This window comes from Schistocerca gregaria, chromosome 8, assembly GCF_023897955.1.
Source record: "Schistocerca gregaria isolate iqSchGreg1 chromosome 8, iqSchGreg1.2, whole genome shotgun sequence".
Taxonomy (NCBI): domain Eukaryota; kingdom Metazoa; phylum Arthropoda; class Insecta; order Orthoptera; family Acrididae; genus Schistocerca; species Schistocerca gregaria.
Window position 1 is genome coordinate 22,336,614 of NC_064927.1, and position 13,278 is coordinate 22,349,891.

General features: G+C 46.3%; 4 non-coding genes across 4 annotated transcripts; all 4 read left to right on the top strand.

The window, feature by feature from the left end:
* Positions 1-3,443: 3,443 nt before the first annotated feature.
* Trnak-cuu (transfer RNA lysine (anticodon CUU)) lies at positions 3,444-3,516 on the top strand. Its single transcript has one exon. It is a non-coding gene; the product is annotated as a tRNA-Lys (tRNA).
* Positions 3,517-4,983: 1,467 nt separating this feature from the next.
* Trnat-cgu (transfer RNA threonine (anticodon CGU)) lies at positions 4,984-5,056 on the top strand. The gene has a single exon. It is a non-coding gene; the product is annotated as a tRNA-Thr (tRNA).
* Positions 5,057-9,559: 4,503 nt separating this feature from the next.
* Trnak-cuu (transfer RNA lysine (anticodon CUU)) lies at positions 9,560-9,632 on the top strand. Its single transcript has one exon. It is a non-coding gene; the product is annotated as a tRNA-Lys (tRNA).
* Positions 9,633-11,090: 1,458 nt separating this feature from the next.
* On the top strand, positions 11,091-11,163 carry Trnak-cuu (transfer RNA lysine (anticodon CUU)). The gene has a single exon. It is a non-coding gene; the product is annotated as a tRNA-Lys (tRNA).
* The last annotated feature ends 2,115 nt before the right edge of the window (positions 11,164-13,278 follow it).

Sequence of the window (13,278 nt, forward strand, 5' to 3'; positions counted from 1 at the left end):
TTCTCCTTTCATCAATTAAATTCAATATTTCTTCTGTTACCCAAGGATTTCTAGCAGCCCTCGTCTTTGTACCTACTTTATCCTCTGCTGCCTTCACTACTACATCCCTCAGAGCTACCCATTCTTCTTCTACTGTACTTCTTTCCCCTATTCCAGTCAATTGTTCCCTTATGCTCTCTCTGAAACTCTGTACAACCTCTGGTTCTTTCAGTTTACCCAAGTCCCATCTCCTTAATTTCCCACATTTTTGCAGTTTCTTCAGTTTTAATCTACAGGTCATAACCAATAGATTGTGGTCAGAGTCCACATCTGCCCCTGGAAATGTCTTACAACTTAAAACCTGGTTCCTAAATCTCTGTCTTACCATTATATAATCTATCTGATACCTTTTAGTATCTCCAGGGTTCTTCCACGTATACAACCTTCTTTCATGATTCTTAAACCAAGTGTTAGCTATGATTAAGTTGTGCTCCGTGCAAAATTCTACTAGGCGGCTTCCTCTTTCATTTCTTAGCCCCAATCCATATTCACCTACTATGTTTCCTTCTCTCCCTTTTCCTACACTCGAATTCCAGTCACCCATTACTATTAAATTTTCGTCTCCCTTCACTATCTGAATAATTTCTTTTATTTCATCGTACATTTCTTCAATTTCTTCATCATCTGCAGAGCTAGTTGGCATATAAACTTGTACTACTGTAGTAGGTGTGGACTTCGTATCTATCTTGGCCACAATAATGCGTTCACTATGCTGTTTGTAGTAGCTTACCCGCATTCCTATTTTCCTATTCATTATTAAACCTACTCCTGCATTACCCCTATTTGATTTTGTGTTTATAACCCTGTAGTCACCTGACCAGAAGTCTTGTTCCTCCTGCCACCGAACTTCACTAATTCCCACTATATCTAACTTTAACCTATCCATTTCCCTTTTTAAATTTTCTAACCTACCTGCCCGAATAAGGGATCTGACATTCCACGCTCCGATCCGTAGAACGCCAGTTTTCTTTCTCCTGATAACGACATCCTCCTGAGTAGTCCCCGCCCGGAGATCCGAATGGGGGACTATTTTACCTCCGGAATATTTTGCCCAAGAGGATGCCATCATCATTTAATCATACAGTAAAGCTGCATGTCCTCGGGAAAAATTACGGCTGTAGTTTCCCCTTGCTTTCAGCCGTTCGCAGTACCAGCACAGCAAGGCCGTTTTGGTTAATGTTGCAAGGCCAGATCAGTCAATCATCCAGACTGTTGCCCCTGCAACTACTGAAAAGGCTGCTGCCCCTCTTCAGGAACCACACGTTTGTCTGGCCTCTCAACAGATACCCCTCCGTTGTGGTTGCACCTACGGTACGGCCATCTGTATCGCTGAGGCACGCAAGCCTCCCCACCAACGGCAAGGTCCATGGTTCATGGGGGGAGGAATATAGGTCAAATATTGCCAGTTTCGAAACCCATTGCCAAACGTATAATGAGTATCATTTGCCGATTTATTTGGACAGGGAATATTTTTAGAGTAGCAGTCGGTACAGTTACGTTACCTTCCGCTGAAGGTGGCCTAGGTTTAACAGATATATGGCGGAAGACTACGGCGTTATATATAAAGAGGACCCTACAAATTATAGAAAAACATCCACATAGTATTACAGCCAGGCTGTATCGACTCCTACAGCCAGAAAATTTACGTCCACCCATAAATATAGGCGGAATTAATTATAAATTGAAATATATTCGCCAGTTCTTTTTAGAGATTAGCTACATGGACAGTATTGTCACGAATCCACAATCAAGGAATTGCAGGAAATTAATGGAACTCTTAACAACGAAAGAACATGTCAACAAAATGGAGTGCAGATATCCCGACAAAGACTGGAAAAGAATTTGGAAAAATATTAGTAATTGTGAACTGTCTTCCGACATTCAGGCAACCTGGTACCGAGTTGTTAATAACGTAGTTTCCACTAACGAAAAGTTGCACTCCATTGGTCTTAGTGACACGATTGTGTGCACCCGATGTGACGCAGTTGACACATTGATCCACCGCTTTCTCTGTGGCGGATACGCCGAAATATGGAGGGGACTCCAACGGCGGGTAGCCTTTATAACCAGAACTGTTAGTACTGAGATCAATGTTGAAAAATTACTCTTCCCCGATGGTGTTTTCTTCCCTGTCCGGAAAACCAATGCTGTGTTGTGGTTGTTTGGCAATTATGTACATTACGTTATATCTGAACACGGCAATGACCGTGTTTTAGAATACGAATTATACGAACGAGCAAAATATTATCAGATATGTACGCGCAGGGACCACAAAAAAACTTTTGGTAACATGTTACACATTCTGTTTCAGAGACAAGGGATTGGATAAACATCTTAATAGCCCTCGTCTACGAAAAATGTAGTCAAAGGCCAAAGTAGGGGATCGCTGTTGAGGGTGACGTACATGGGGACTTCGTGTGCCCCAGGGCCGCTACGGTAGCCGTGAAGGCCTCGGACAGAACCCCGAAACGGCACTGCGGCTTCACACTTACTGCTGGATGAACCCCATATCTCCAGCAACTACTTTCATCTATGATGATTTTCCAGGATCTCGGTAATATCGGAAGGTGGTTTCGTTGCACACAATGCAGTGGAAGCTTCTTGCACGTGTTCCTCAGTTACAATCTTTCTATTTTTGTTTAATTTTTTTCAGTATGAAGCAAGAGTGACAATTTATTAATTCCCAAGAAGCCTTAATTTTTCAATTTTCAGTTCTACGAAGGAGAAGCCTCACATGGCGAAGAAGCCAAACATCATTTCATTTCCCTAACTGTCACAGTAAATTTGAAAAAAAAACAGTCGATATAGCATAGAAGCTCGCCGAAGAAGGCATAAAAGGAGAGCGAATGGATGGGCTGTGTGGGGAGAAGGGAGGCCCCCCAAAAAAAAAAAAATGGATAAGGCGTCGGGCTTCGGATCTGAAGATTACAGGTTCGAATGCTGTCACGCTCGTGTATTATCAGTTCTGAAAAAGAAACGTACCGTTTTATTGTAGCATTTGAGCAGTACGAAACCGTCGGAATGTTGCTGTTGACCATTTTCTGCTTGGAGATGCTCTTGAGCTTGAAACACACACTACAAGACCGGTGTTAACTAGCGAAATGGTAGGCAGAGTGCCGCCACCCCGAGTTTCCACTGGCACTTGCACATCTAAAACAACGTCGGAAAGTAACTCGTTCGCCTTTTGAGTCACATCAAGTATGAGTGTTAATTTTGACGAAACTAGCTCTGCAGGTTGTCATGCAATTCCTTTACCTCTCAGAAATGATTATGAAATAAAAGTGAAGTATGTGATGAGTGTGACGTTAGGAAAACATTAGGCAGCATGGAGAGATTCTGTATGGGACCACCCAACCCAAACGAGTACTGTGTGACGTGCTACCAACCAAGTATTCACTGAAGCAGCCGGGCTAGCTCGGTCGGTAGAGCATGAGACTCTTAATCTCAGGGTTGTGGGTTCGAGCCACACGCTGGGCGGAACGGAATTTTGTTCCACTGCAGATGTAAATTACCGTTTTTCTGATTAACGTGATGTAATGGAAATAGCAACTTCTAACTTTGCCTACGTCTCTGTCAGTCGCAAAGAAACTGTATTTGAAGGTGAAGGTGATTTTGTAGACATGTGTGAAAGACATGTTCTGAAATGCAAGTGTTGTTGTTTGGAGAGCACATCGGTTATGTGTCAGATGTGTGGCCAAGCAGTAATGGGTCGCCATAGCTGCAAATATTAGTCGGTAATATTGAGTGTTGTCAGCTGAAGTCTGATGATTCAGACGACCGTAGAACGAAGTACACAAAAGTACCGCTAGGCCGCGCCTCTTTAGCTCAGTGGTAGAGCACTGGACTAGTAAACCAAGGATCGTGAGTTCCATCCTCAAACGAGGAAGTCGTATTTTGGAAATCAGTTGCGCGTCGTGGCCGTATAGCAAACAGTATCTGTGATGACGAACAATTAGCGACATGCCTTTTATTAAGGATTACTCTCCGATGTGTTTAAGGCGAATGGCGCAGATAAAGCCTTTGCCAAAGCGGTACAGCATAAGGTGGGTCGAGGCAGTCTGAATTACATTTTATAGATGTATTTCTCACATATGTCAGAGCCTATCGCGGTCGTCGTCGTCGTCGTCGTCGTCGTCGTCGTCGTCGTCGTCGTCGCCGCCGCCGCCGCCGCCGCTTCTGCAGAAGTAGAAAATGGCCATCGTGGCAAATGCGGCGAGGCACGCCCTTGCCTTCGATTCCGTATGCACAAAGTGTGTGTTCTTGTTTCCCAGTCTATCTTTGGTCGGTCACTTAAGAGGTTGAATGTAACGAATGGGTGGGAAAGAGCAAGGGCAGCGGCTGTGTAGAACGAAAACACAAATTATCAGGGGTGTGAGCGTTTCGAGATGAGTCATATACAAGTTGCACTTGGACGTCAGTGACTGTGTGGCCTAATGGATAAGGCGTCGGACGTCGGATCTGAAGATTACAGGTTCGAATGCTGTCACGCTGGTGTTTTATCAGTTCTGAAAAAGAAACATACCGTTTTAATGTAGCATTTGAGCAGTACGAAACCGTCTGACCGTTGCTGTTGACCATTTTCTGCTTGGAGATGCTCTTGAGCTTGAAACACACACTACAATACCGGTGTTAACTAGCGAAATGGTCGGCAGAGTGCAGTCACCCCGAGTTTCCACTGGCACTTGCACATCTAAAACAACGTCGGAAAGTAACTCGTTCGCCTTTTGAGTCACATCAAGTATGAGTGTTAATTTTGACGCCACTAGCTCTGCAGGTTGTCATGCAATTCCTTTACCTCTCAGAAATGACTGTGAAATAAAAGTGAAGTACGTGACGAGTGTGACGTTGGGAAAACATTAGGCAGCATGGAGAGATTCTGTATGGGACGACCCAACCCAAACGAGTACTGTGTGACGTGCTACCCGGCAAGTATTCACCGAAGCAGGCGGGCTAGCTCAGTCTGTAGAGCATGAGACTCGTAATCTCAGGGTCGTGGGTTCGAGCCCCACGCTGGGCGGACCGGAATTTTGTTCCGCTGCAGATGTAAATTATCGTTTTTCTGATTAACGTGATGTAATGGAAATAGCAACTTTAAACTTTGCCTACGTCTCTGTCAGTCGCAAAGAAACTGTATTTCAAGGTGAAGGTGATTTTGTAGACATGTGTGAAAGACATGTTCTGAAATGCAAGTGTTGTTGTTTGGAGAGCACATCGGTTATGTCTCAGATGTGTGGCCAAGCAGTAATGGGTCGCCATAGCTGCAAATATTAGTCGGTAATATGAAGTGTTGTCAGCTGAAGTCTGATGATCCAGACAACCGTAAGGACGAAGTACGCAAAAGTACCGCTAGACCGCGCCTTTTTAGCGCAGTGGTAGAGCACTGGACTAGTAAACCAAGGGTCGTGAGTTCCATCCCCAAAGGAGGAGGCCGTGTTTTGGAAATCAATTGCGCGTCGTGGCCGTATAGCAAACAGTATCTGTGATGACGAACAATTAGCGACATGCCTTTTATTAAGGATTACTCTCAGATGTGATTAAGGCGAATGGCGCAGATAAAGCCTTTGCCAAAGCGGTACAGCATAAGGTGGGTCGAGGCAGTCTGAATTACATTTTATAGATGTATGTCTCACATATGTCAGAGCCTCTCGCGGTCGTCGTCGTCGTCGTCGTCGTCGTCGTCGTCGTCGCCACCGCCGCTTCTGCAGAAGTAGCAAATGGCCATCGTGGCAAATGCGGCGAGGCACGCCCTGCCTTCGATTCCGTATGCACAAAGTGTGTGTTCTTGTTTCCCAGTCTATCTTTGGTCGGTCACGTAAGAGGTTGAATGTAACGAATGGGTGGGAAAGAGCAAGGGCAGCGGCTGTGTAGAACGAAAACACAAATTATCAGGGGTGTGAGCGTTTCGAGATGAGTCATATACAAGTTGCACTTGGTCGTCAGTGACTGTGTGGCCTAATGGATAAGGCGTCGGACGTCGGATCTGAAGATTACAGGTTCGAATGCTGTCACGCTGGTGTTTTATCAGTTCTGAAAAAGAAACATACCGTTTTAATGTAGCATTTGAGCAGTACGAAACCGTCTGACCGTTGCTGTTGACCATTTTCTGCTTGGAGATGCTCTTGAGCTTGAAACACACACTACAATACCGGTGTTAACTAGCGAAATGGTCGGCAGAGTGCAGTCACCCCGAGTTTCCACTGGCACTTGCACATCTAAAACAACGTCGGAAAGTAACTCGTTCGCCTTTTGAGTCACATCAAGTATGAGTGTTAATTTTGACGCCACTAGCTCTGCAGGTTGTCATGCAATTCCTTTACCTCTCAGAAATGATTATGAAATAAAAGTGAAGTACGTGACGAGTGTGACGTTAGGAAAACATTAGGCAGCATGGAGAGATTCTGTATGGGACCACCCAACCCAAACGAGTACTGTGTGACGTGCTACCCGGAAAGTATTCACCGAAGCAGGCGGGCAAGCTCAGTCTGTAGAGCATGAGACTCTTAATCTCAGGGTTGTGGGTTCGAGCCCCACGCTGGGCGGACCGGAATTTTGTTCCGCTGCAGATGTAAATTACCGTTTTTCTGATTAACGTGATGTAATGGAAATAGCAACTTTAAACTTTGCCTACGTCTCTGTCAGTCGCAAAGAAACTGTATTTGAAGGTGAAGGTGATTTTGTAGACATGTGTAAAAGACATGTTCTGAAATGCAAGTGTTGTTGTTTGGAGAGCACATCGGTTATGTGTCAGATGTGTGGCCAAGCAGTAATGGGTCGCCATAGCTGCAAATATTAGTCGGTAATATGAAGTGTTGTCAGCTGATGTCAGATGATCCAGACAACCGTAAGGACGAAGTACGCAAAAGTACCGCTAGGCCGCGCCTCTTTAGAGAAGTGGTAGAGCACTGGACTAGTAAACAAAGGGTCGTGAGTTCCGTCCTCAAAAGAGGAGGCCGTATTTTGGAAATCAATTGCGCGTCGTGGCCGTATAGCAAACAGTATCTGTGATGACGAACAATTAGCGACATGCCTTTTATTAAGGATTACTCTCAGATGTGATTAAGGCGAATGGCGCAGATAAAGCCTTTGCCAAAGCGGTACAGCATAAGGTGGGTCGAGGCAGTCTGAATTACATTTTATAGATGTATTTCTCACATATGTCAGAGCCTCTCGCGGTCGTCGTCGTCGTCGTCGTCGTCGTCGTCGTCGTCGTCGTCGTCGTCGCCGCCGCCGCTTCTGCAGAAGTAGCAAATGGCCATCGTGGCAAATGCGGCGAGGCACGCCCTGCCTTCGATTCTGTATGCACAAAGTGTGTGTTCTTGTTTCCCAGTCTATCTTTGGTCGGTCACGTAAGAGGTTGAATGTAACGAATGGGTGGGAAAGAGCAAGGGCAGCGGCTGTATAGAACGAAAGCACAAATTATCAGGGGTGTGAGCGTTTCGAGAAGAGTCATAAACAAATTGCACTTGGTCGTCAGTGACTGTGTGGCCTAATGGATAAGGCGTCGGACGTCGGATCTGAAGATTACAGGTTCGAATGCTGTCACGCTCGTGTTTTATCAGTTCTGAAAAAGAAACATACCGTTTTAATGTAGCATTTGAGCAGTACGAAACCGTCTGACCGTTGCTGTTGACCATTTTCTGCTTGGAGATGCTCTTGAGCTTGAAACACACACTACAATACCGGTGTTAACTAGCGAAATGGTCGGCAGAGTGCAGTCACCCCGAGTTTCCACTGGCACTTGCACATCTAAAACAACGTCGGAAAGTAACTCGTTCGCCTTTTGAGTCACATCAAGTATGAGTGTTAATTTTGACGCCACTAGCTCTGCAGGTTGTCATGCAATTCCTTTACCTCTCAGAAATGATTATGAAATAAAAGTGAAGTACGTGACGAGTGTGACGTTAGGAAAACATTAGGCAGCATGGAGAGATTCTGTATGGGACAACCCAACCCAAACGAGTACTGTGTGACGTCCTACCCGTCAAGTATTCACCGAAGCTGGCGGGCTAGCTCAGTCTGTAGAGCATGAGACTCTTAATCACAGGGTCGTGGGTTCGAGCCCCACCCTGGGCGGAACGGAATTTTGTTCCGCTGCAGATGTAAATTACCGTTTTTCTGATTAACGTGATGTAATGGAAATAGCAACTTTAAACTTTGCCTACGTCTCTGTCAGTCGCAAAGAAACTGTATTTGAAGGTGAAGGTGATTTTGTAGACATGTGTGAAAGACATGTTCTGAAATGCAAGTGTTGTTGTTTGGAGAGCACATCGGTTATGTGTCAGATGCGTGGCCAAGCAGTAATGGGTCGCCATAGCTGCAAATATTAGTCGGTAATATGGAGTGTTGTCAGCTGAAGTCTGATGATCCAGACGATAGTAAGGACGAAGTACGCAAATGTACCGCTAGGCCGCGCCTCTTTAGCGCAGTGGTAGATCACTGGACTAGTAAACCAAGGGTCGTGAGTTCCATCCCCAAAGGAGGAGGCCGTATTTTGGAAATCAATTGCGCTTCGTGGCCGTATAGCAAACAGTATCTGTGATGACGAACAATTAGCGACATGCCTTTTATTAATAATTACTCTCAGATGTGATTAAGGCGAATGGCGCAGATAAAGCCTTTGCCAAAGCGGTACAGCATATGGTGGGACGAGGCATTCTGAATTACATTTTATAGTTGTATTTCTCACATATGTCAGAGCCTCTCGCCGTCGTCATCTTCGTCGTCGTTGTCGTCGTCGTCGCGGCCGCCGCTTCTGCAGAAGTAGCAAATGGCCATCGTGGCAAATGCGGCGAGGCACGCCCTGCCTTCGATTCCGTATGCACAAATTGTGTGGTCTTGTTTCCCAGTCTATCTTTGGTCGGTCACGTAAGAGGTTGAATGTAACGAATGGGTGGGAAAGAGAAAGGGCAGCGGCTGTGTAGAACGAAAACTCAAATTATCAGGGGGTGTGAGCGTTTCGAGATGAGTCATAAACAAGTTGCACTTGGTCGTCAGAGACTGTGTGGCCTAATGGATAAGGCGTCGGACGTCGGATCTGAAGATTACAGGTTCGAGTGCTGTCACGCTCGTGTTTTATCAGTTCTGAAAAAGAAACATACCGTTTTAATGTAGCATTTGAGCAGTACGAAACCGTCTGAATGTTGCTGTTGACCATTTTCTGCTTGGAGATGCTCTTGAGCTTGAAACACACACTACAATACCGGTGTTAACTAGCGAAATGGTCGGCAGAGTGCAGTCACCCCGAGTTTCCACTGGCACTTGCACATCTAAAACAACGTCGGAAAGTAACTCGTTCGCCTTTTGAGTCACATCAAGTATGAGTGTTAATTTTGACGCCACTAGCTCTGCAGGTTGTCATGCAATTCCTTTACCTCTCAGAAATGATTATGAAATAAAAGTGAAGTACGTGACGAGTGTGACGTTAGGAAAACATTAGGCAGCATGGAGAGATTCTGTATGGGACCACCCAACCCAAACGAGTACTGTGTGACGTGCTACCCGGAAAGTATTCACCGAAGCAGGCGGGCTAGCTCAGTCTGTAGAGCATGAGACTCTTAATCTCAGGGTCGTGGGTTCGAGCCCCACGCTGGGCGGACCGGAATTTTGTTCCGCTGCAGATGTAAATTACCGTTTTTCTGATTAACGTGATGTAATGGAAATAGCAACTTTAAACTTTGCCTACGTCTCTGTCAGTCGCAAAGAAACTGTATTTGAAGGTGAAGGTGATTTTGTAGACATGTGTGAAAGACATGTTCTGAAATGCAAGTGTTGTTGTTTGGAGAGCACATCGGTTATGTGTCAGATGTGTGGCCAAGCAGTAATGGGTCGCCATAGCTGCAAATATTAGTCGGTAATATGGAGTGTTGTCAGCTGAAGTCTGATGATCCAGACGACCGTAAGGACGAAGTACGCAAAAGTACCTCCAGGCCGCGCCTCTTTAGCGCAGTGGTAGAGCACTGGACTAGTAAACCAAGGGTCGTGAGTTCCATCCTCAAAGGAGGAGGCCGTATTTTGGAAATCAATTGCGCGTCGTGGCCGTATAGCAAACAGTATCTGTGATGACGAACAATTAGCGACATGCCTTTTATTAAGAATTACTCTCAGATGTGATTAAGGCGAATGGCGCAGATAAAGCCTTTGCCAAAGCGGTACAGCATAAGGTGGGACGAGGCAGTCTGAATTACATTTTATAGATGTATTTCTCACATATGTCTGAGCCTCTCGCGGTCGTCGTCGTCGTCGTCGTCGTCGTCGTCGTCGTCGTCGTCGTCGCCGCCGCCGCTTCTGCAGAAGTAGCAAATGGCCATCGTGGCAAATGCGGCGAGGCACGCCTGCCTTCGATTCCGTATGCACAAAGTGTGTGGTCTTGTTTCCCAGTCTATCTTTGGTCGGTCACGTAAGAGGTTGAATGTAACGAATGGGTGGGAAAGAGCAAGGGCAGCGGCTGTGTAGAACGAAAACACAAATTATCAGGGGGGTGTGAGCGTTTCGAGATGAGTCATATACAAGTTGCACTTGGTCGTCAGTGACTGTGTGGCCTAATGGATAAGGCGTCGGACTTCGGATCTGAAGATTACAGGTTCGAATGCTGTCACGCTGGTGTTTTATCAGTTCTGAAAAAGAAACATATCGTTTTAATGTAGCATTTGAGCAGTACGAAACTTTCTGAATGTTGCTGTTGACCATTTTCTGCTTTGAGATGCTCTTCAGCTTGAAACACACACTACAAGACCGGTGTTAACTAGCGAAATGTTCGGCAGAGTGCCGTCACCGCGAGTTTCTACTGGCACTTGCACATCTAAAACAACGTCGGAAAGTAACTCGTTCGCCTTTTGAGTCACATCAAGTATGAGTGTTGATTTTGACGCCACTAGCTCTGCAGGATGTCATGCAATCCTTTACCTCTCAGAAATGATTATGAAATAATTGTGAAGTACGTGACGAGTGTGACGTTAGGAAGACATTAGGCAACATGGTGAGATTCTGTATTGGACCACCCAACCCAAACGAGTACTGAGTGACGTGCTACCCGGCAAGTATTCACTGAAGCGGCTGGGCTAGCTGAGTCGGTAGAGCATGAGACTCTTAATCTCAGGGTCGTGGGTTCGAGCCCCACACTGGGCAAAACGGATTTTTGTTCCGCTGCAGATGTAAATTACCGTTTTTCTGATTAACGTGATGTAATGGAAATAGCAACTTTAAACTTTGCCTACGTCTCTGTCAGTCGCAAAGAAACTGTATTTGAAGGTGAAGGTGATTTTGTAGACATGTGTGAAAGACATGTTCTGAAACGCAAGTGTTGTTGTTTGGAGAGCACATCGGTTATGTGTCAGATGTGTGGCCAAGCAGTAATGGGGCGCCATAGCTGCAAATATTAGTCGGTAATATGAAGTGTTCTCAGCTGAAGTCTGATGATCCAGACGACCGTAAGGACGAAGTACGCAAAAGTACCTCTAGGCCGCGCCTCTTTAGCTCAGTGGCAGTCAGCCAGCGGCTGCGCTGGAGGTCGGACGTGCCGTGCTGTGTGCTGTGCTGCGTTAGCTCCGCGTGGTAAGTCTCTGCTCTTGCTGCAACGCGTCGCTGTCTATAGTATTTGTGTAGACATGAAAAAGAATTAAGAGATGTCGCAACCGCAACGAAAAGATACTTTGAAATTCACGTTTGATCGCAACTTTGTCCGACCGAGGTCATTTGATGTTGAACAGTGGTTAGAGGATGATGTTAAAATAGGACTTGAAGATATTATCGGCATACATTTCTCGATTATGAACAGTGTGGTTTTCGTGAAACTTGCCAGTCCAGAATTGTGTGAAGGGATAGTTCGATCTTGTGGTGGCATTCTGAAATTTAAACATGCTAACGGAAATGTTGGTTAGGTTACCGTTGCCCATGCTGGTCTAGGTATTCGGACCGTGCGAGTCTTTGAACTTCCCTTTGAAATTACAAGTGACCAGATAAATGCTGTTATTGCTCCATACGCGAAAGTTTTGAGTAATATTGCCGAACAGTGGTGTGCTGCACACAAATTCCTTGTTTTGAATGGTGTGCGCCAATTAAAAGTCGAATTGCAGAAGCACATTCCGTCGTTTATAAACGTCTGCGGATATAGAGCTGTTGTGATGTATGATGAGCAACCGAAAACGTGCGCTGTCTGCAATTTACCAGGCCACGTTCGTGCAGAATGTGTTCAAAGGCGAGTGGCGCAACTGCCTGCCGGCGATGTCGTCAGGCCCCCTGCTATGTCAACGCTGCCCGTGACATACGTCGCCGTAGCGCGCGGTTTTGCAAGCGCCACTGCGCCCCCCGAAGTTACTACGAATACCGACCCACAAGCGACCGACCAACCGACCGACTCAGGTGTAGCATCTGTAGACACTCAACCCTCCTGCGAAGACATATCTGATCCTGCCCTTGTCGCCGTGGAATCGCCCAATGAGGCAATGGATACGGACGCGACCTCAGTCGCTTCCGGTAGTGCTCCTCGGCATCCTGGAGCTTCTTTAGGAGGTATCAAAAGCGTATCAGGTGCACAGAAAACGGACTCGCAACCAGCCGTTTCTAGTGGTGCTCCTCCGAATCCTGCAGCTGCCTTAGGCACTGACCACAGCCCGTCAAATGCAATGAAATCAGACCTGGCGTCAGTCACTTCGAGTAGTGCTACTTTGCAACCTGAGGCTTCTTCAGGTACCGTCCAAAGTCCACCACGAGACGCACCTCCTAAGAAATCTAAAAAACGGAGGATCGCGCGTCAAGGTGCAGAGCAGACTGCACCACAACTGCGTGAACAGGCGAAGCAAATAGGGGGCAAAATACGTCAATCTGTATCTGAGAACTTGCAGTGCAATCAGCAGTCACCTAACGAAGACCCTGTGTCCTTGGATAGTACCTCAGGTTCTGCCAGTTTGCCCTCCGCTGACGTAGCAATTACCCGAACCGAAGATAAAAATCACCAGCATACACCTGAATATAGTGCACCACTTAATGACGAACCGATGGCAGGGCTGTCGAATCCGTGGGCAGACGATGTCGACGACACTACAAAGGAGGACGAAATTATGGACACCACAGGAACCGTTACAGTCACCACGATGGCCACACCACGAGATGACGTCGTCTTGAATGTCATCGCCGCGACGGATACTGTCCCAGACACGGAGAAGCCGACTGATCCCTTCCCAAGTCATGAATATTTCTAGTCTGAACGGTTTTACTGACTTGTGTCCACATGTCTCTTGGGTC